This window comes from Lepisosteus oculatus, chromosome 5 (genome assembly GCF_040954835.1).
Source record: "Lepisosteus oculatus isolate fLepOcu1 chromosome 5, fLepOcu1.hap2, whole genome shotgun sequence".
Lineage (NCBI taxonomy): Eukaryota > Metazoa > Chordata > Actinopteri > Semionotiformes > Lepisosteidae > Lepisosteus > Lepisosteus oculatus.
The window spans coordinates 27,375,899-27,381,898 of NC_090700.1; the positions used below are offsets into that span (position 1 = coordinate 27,375,899).

The window sequence follows — 6,000 nt, forward strand, 5'->3', positions numbered from 1 at the left end:
CAGGCAATTGCACCTTTCCAGAACCAAACTTTCTAGGAGTCGTTGTGTAGTGTTGGAGAGCTAACATATTTGTGTTAAATTGCCAGTGGTCAATGCATGTTTAAGGGGGTTGTCAATATTTCAGAGAATAAATCAGTACAAAGAGGAAATAGATCTAATTTGAAGAAATCCACCTTTGTTTTGAGTAAATGTCACAATAAGGAGAAAATTATACAAAATGAAGCAAAGTATTGCATAGTGTTTACAGAGAAAGAAGCTTTACACTCATACCCCTCATATATTTCAAACAATTCAAAGCTATTTAATAATACAAACATAGTTAACATTGTTGTTTCTTGTTGGTTTTGTTATTATCAAAACACTTAACAGTAAAAATAAAAGAGTCACAGGGGAGCCAGAGCCTATCCTGGCAAGCACTGGAGGAAAGGCAGGGAACAGCCTGGATGGGATGCCAGTCCAAATGACTGACTTTCAACTGTCACGTTTTTTATGTTCTCATGTTCTTCCCCAGCTTTCATCTGCTTTCTTACTGTAGCTCAGTTTAAAGTGGGACAATTACAGCACACAATGTCTTTGCCCAATAATTGCCTCTTTTATAATTTCAGTATCGTAACATGGAAGGTTTTCTCAACGGGGAAGAATGTCTCAAAGGACAGGGTGAGTGCCAGTGATGACATAGAAGTTTAATATAATTACATGATGTAGTACCAGTAAAGCTTAAAAAATGATTTCTTCAGTTATCCTTGCACAATCGCAGAATCTGCTTTTTATTCCAGTTTAAACATTCAGCTAACATAAATGAACCCTAAGCTTGAATAGAAATAAAATTGTATAATACAGATTCAGTTTTCTAATTGTTGTTGATTTACAAAACTTAAGCTAATGTTTAGCAGCTCCACCTGATTTTCAAGCCTAGAAAGAAGTCTTGTCAAGAAACATAGAACAAGGATGGGCCACTCTGGTGTTCTATCAAAACATCAGAACAACCTTCAGTATTAACAGGTGATTTGATTTATAATCCCAAAAGTTAAATTAAGCAGTTAAAAGCTAGAATAGGACCAGAAAACGCTGCAACAAGCTACCTATTCTTAAGTTAGATCAATTAAAAAAGTGATTTATTAATTATGTTAAAAGGAAAGAGTTATGAATCTTATATTTTAAAAAATCCATATTGAAACCAGGCATGGGACCAAGTTTCATATTTGTTGTTTAATTAGTTTAATATTTGTTGTTCAATTAGTTTTTAAAGTCACAAGTAGAATCACAAGTAGAATTATGATAGTCCAAAGTTGGAGTCCGAAACAAGAAATACTTTAGCAGTGCTATTCTGCCTACAACCATAAATTTGAAACTGCCGAATGGGGTTCTATTGACTTCTGCTATTCCTGTATATTTGAACTTGTACTAAGAGTAAACCTTAGCTGTCATAAATGTAAATAAGGACCAAGTAAAGGTTTTTTTCCATGCCACATCTGTGGAACCCTCTTCAGGTGTCATTTTAAATATTATAATTACAGTATAAATAAATGTAAATATTTTCTTTTAAAAAGTAATAATCCATTTTTAACCATTATGCTTTTTTAGCTGAAAACTTTTTGTTTTAATTCAGTATGTTAAGTAGTTGTAAAATTAAGAGACATTGTGTCTGTATTATACTGTATATACTGTAACATGTACATATTAAATATGTTGTAACCGTAAAAACAACAGTGATTTATCAAATTTCAAGTTAATAAAAGTTAAATTTATTTAAACAAAAAACTATTGCATTGTCTAATTAAACATTAGCACTCCATTTCAAGAGAATTCGGTTTGTCTGAAGTAAATAGCTTTAACAATACAGTATATTGGTTCTAATTAAAACCTTAAGACAAAACAGACATTAGAAGAATATGAGAAAATACTCACTCCTTGTCTTCAATATGTTTTTATTCAATCCTTTCTCAAAACAAGGCTCAAAGAATGTGAAAGCAAGAAGTTAGAATCAGTATCCAAACAGGTTACTATCCATAATGCTATTGCTGTAACAACCACAGTTTAAAAACAAAGGCACAAAGGTACATCAAGATGATACTGCTGAGACTAAGTGAGATCCAGAGACCTACAGTATTCTCTGTGCCTTGTGTTTGAGTGTATCCATGGGGGTGCTCAATATGTCACACTGAGGCTGTTTGTGGCCCAAGGCACACTTCTCTCCTTTCTCTGTCCTACAATGAGCAATGGTAGTCAGCCGCCATGACAATAGGCTACTTGTGCCAATCTAACCCTTAGGCCTCTGAAGGGGCCAGACTTCCTTTTATATATTCTCTTCAGCAGATGATATAAACCCAACCATCTGTGTGTGCTGTGATGAGCCACTTGTTCACTTGTCTTCAGGGAGACCATCTTCCTTCAAAGAAACAATTACCAATCTTATGGTGAAGCTGTCTGTGAGAAATAAAAACATGGTTGAATTATAATATCTGTGCATGGTGCTGATCTGGTTTACAATAAAGTGGATTTGCCATATGTTGCATTCTCTAAATTACAGATGTCAACCTTTTCTGTTTAGTTTAAAAGAAAAGCAAAATATATACTGTATGTCTTGCAACAGTGCCCTTTACATAAGTCTACATAAGACTTTACATAAGTCTACATCGTTGTCTCGAGGGTATCTGAGTGTTTGGACGACGACTAGAAGATTCCTTTCACCTTTTTTTCTTAAACACTTTTGTCAATTTTGTTGAGTCTTTTAAGTCATACAAAAATGGGGAAATACAGTAGACTAGCGTTTTATATGAATTCATGTATAAGTTAAAAGTGTTTATTGTACATGATGTATAAGAGTGGCACATTTCTTCATGTTTTGCAGAAGTCTTTAATCCTTACAAAATACTGGCAAACACAAAAAGGTGACAGTACTTCAAGAATAAAAACAAGCCAATACTCCACCATGTTTCAGTAATTCGAACAAACCCTGACTGAGGCAGAGTAAAGGAGTAATTGGAATTAGCTAATTTTATTGGTTTAATTTGCCTGGCTAGAAAACTCTGAGAATAAGCAAATGTGACCCCATAAAGCCAAAGCAGAATTCTAAGGTTATGAAGTTCAAATAGAATATGAAAGAGAATACATATTGAAGAGCAAATTAAAAAGAGGTAAGAAAGGCTTAATGGGTCTGAAAGGTCTGAAACATTTCTGGGCTGAGCAGTGATAGTGGAGAGCTTGGGATGGTTAGCTTGAAGAATATTGTTTTGAGTAATGTGAAGTCTGGCTCCAAAAAAAGTCTCCACAAAAGCAACTATACGGATTGAAAAATACAGATGAGATGTTATCTCAATTGGAGTCACTGCAGGACAGTTGATAATGATAAGGTATACCTGCAAGAAAGCGGTAAATGCGCTGTGTGCACAGGGGACAGTACCAACTGTGAACTAGATACCCACACCTGATTTTGCTTTGATTTTGCTGGATCTCTGTGGAGAGGCACATCAGGATGGGTGACATGAGAACTCTGGTGAGCAGGTTGTTTCCCATGACATGTGAAAAGTGTATCTTTTGGAGAAAAGGAGAAAAGGTGCAGCAGTAAAAATTAATTTGAGTGCAGGGAGAGATGCTAGCAGATTGGTGTGTTTAAGATAGGAACAAACAGAGGTCTGTGTGACAAGACCAACCACTTGCAGATTTACAAGCCATCTGCTGAGCTCAGGGAAAGCTCAGGAGGATGAGCAATGGCAGTGGCAACTGTGGGGACTAGATGAAGGGGGCAGATTTCACTCACAACCTTGCACATGCTGATAACCTCTGTTTACTATCATGTACGTTTTAACAAACAAAACTAAAGACTAACCGTTTAAACACTACCACAGAGAAAATTGGATTCCAGGTCAACACTAAGAAAACAAAGTGGATGGGCATCAACAGACACCTTAGGATCAGCTCCCTTGAATGCCCTCTGCAATCATCCACACCAGGCACTTTCCCCTGTAACAGAACTCACTACATCATCTGCAAATACATATCTAACACCACGCTCATTAAAGACCCCTCAGGACAATTCCAGATCACTCAGATGGCATCTTGTACCTTGAGCAACCTTATTGACCACATCTCTTGCAAAAAATGCCCAGATATCTCCATTGGGGAAACAGGAAGGAGACTCGGGGACACTTCAGAGAACATGTTAGGGCTGTGAAAATCAAAGATTTCTCCAAGCCTATAGGTTCTCATTTTACTTCCAATGGCCATGATCACACTCTGATCTTCATCTGCGTTCACAAAGAATATTTTCTTAACTGCTATAGCAAAAAGACATCTAAGACCAAAATTATCCTCACACTTTCCCCCATCTCTCAACGACAGACTCGTTTTCTTCTAATCCTCTCTATTCATTTGCAGGTTTCGTCTTCACACCTCTCTTCAACTTTCTCGATTTTGCACCTTCTGAGTGCCCACTCTGTCTCCCCCCTACTCCTGTCTCCTCTACACTCCCAGTTTTTGTTCTCCCATGCTATATAATCTCTGCTGACTTCCCTGTCTTTCTCACACCCGAAGAAGGCTCCACAGCCAAAATGTTGTGTTTCCTTTCTTCTCTTCTCAGCATTGAACAAACCTTTAACTTCTTCCTTTGCAGCCTATGCATGCTGACACAGCTACCTACTTGAACTGTTTTCATTTTATGCAGGCTAAAATGTGTACAAATATTTTAGACATTACATTTCTAATGAATTATTTAATGAAAATGGATGGATGGACTTATAATGAGGTGTTGGAAATTTGGTATATTAAATCTTTCATTTCATATATAAAAATCATACCTTGCACCCTTAGTATCACTTATTATTGTGTGGCCAAAATGGTATCACTGTCAAATTAATTGATTTTGCAAATCAGAATAAAAACAAAAAGAAAAACAAAAAATTATCATTAATTACATTTTAGTTATTATTAACTATTATTATTTAGTTATTATTATTATTACATTATTCATTCAGTTCAGAATAATTCAGAATCAAAATTAATCACCAAATACTGTATTCTCTGAATAGCCATACAGCATAGACAATCTTTTTGTGATATACTATAGCATTTTCTTAATAATACCTGTAAGTTTTTTTGGGTTTCGATAAAAATTAATCTACTTTCTGAATATGCACATTGATTTTCACAATCACCTTAAAAATACCAATGATTGTGTATTTAAGATCAAGACAAAGCAATCAAGTCAAGTTGTAAACAAGACCCTGTTCTCTGCCACACATACTGTACATACCCCTGCAGTCTATTCCTTTTGGCCTACAGCACAGCAGGTAACTACTACTATAAACAGGGACACAGCTGTCAGACAATATACATATGAATCTATCCATTAATCCCAAAGCCATGCTGATATCTGAACATGAATTACATTATTTCTTCCCATTTGATCATCCACCATCAATTTTATCAGAGATTTCAGTCATTTTGAATCTGCACTGTTGCCACTACATTCTCTGATCCACCTAGCTGTGACTGAATAAAATGTCAATTACACTTTATAATCATAGCTTTCCATAGCAAGTGGATGTCTATGATTCAATTCTTGCTATTCTCTGAGAAATATTGTTCATTTTTCATTCCAGATTTCTATTACACAAACCTTTCATTCTTCTTCTTCTTCTTCTTATTATTATTATTATTATTATGTTTTGTTTCTGTGGAGGCATGTCATAAAATTTGCCAACTTTATGGCATTTTTTAAGCTCTCTACAGTACCACAGTATTACTGTACCACCTCAGCATTATTCTTCAAATGTTGACTCAAAATACACTGAAGTATAATTATGTATCTCGTAACAATTTAAAAAGTGAATCTACTGTGCAGCTTTTTAACTTTATGTGAAAAATTGGGAAATGGGAATATCTGGTCATTTTCTAAGATTATTTAAACTGTATTGAAATGCTTATTTAAATCCATTTTTTGCTACACTAGGTTGAGTAGTTTTCTTAGCTTCATGCACGTTGTTTATTAAAAATGCTTAA

General features: G+C 35.2%; 1 long non-coding RNA gene across 1 annotated transcript; it reads right to left on the reverse strand.

Moving 5' to 3' along the window:
• Positions 1 to 1,911: 1,911 nt before the first annotated feature.
• Positions 1,912 to 3,606, reverse strand: LOC138239147 (uncharacterized). The gene is made up of 2 exons (XR_011189569.1): positions 3,426 to 3,606; positions 1,912 to 2,427 (listed from the first exon to the last, which is right to left on the reverse strand). It is a non-coding gene; the product is annotated as an uncharacterized lncRNA (long non-coding RNA).
• Between the last annotated feature and the right edge of the window lie 2,394 nt (positions 3,607 to 6,000).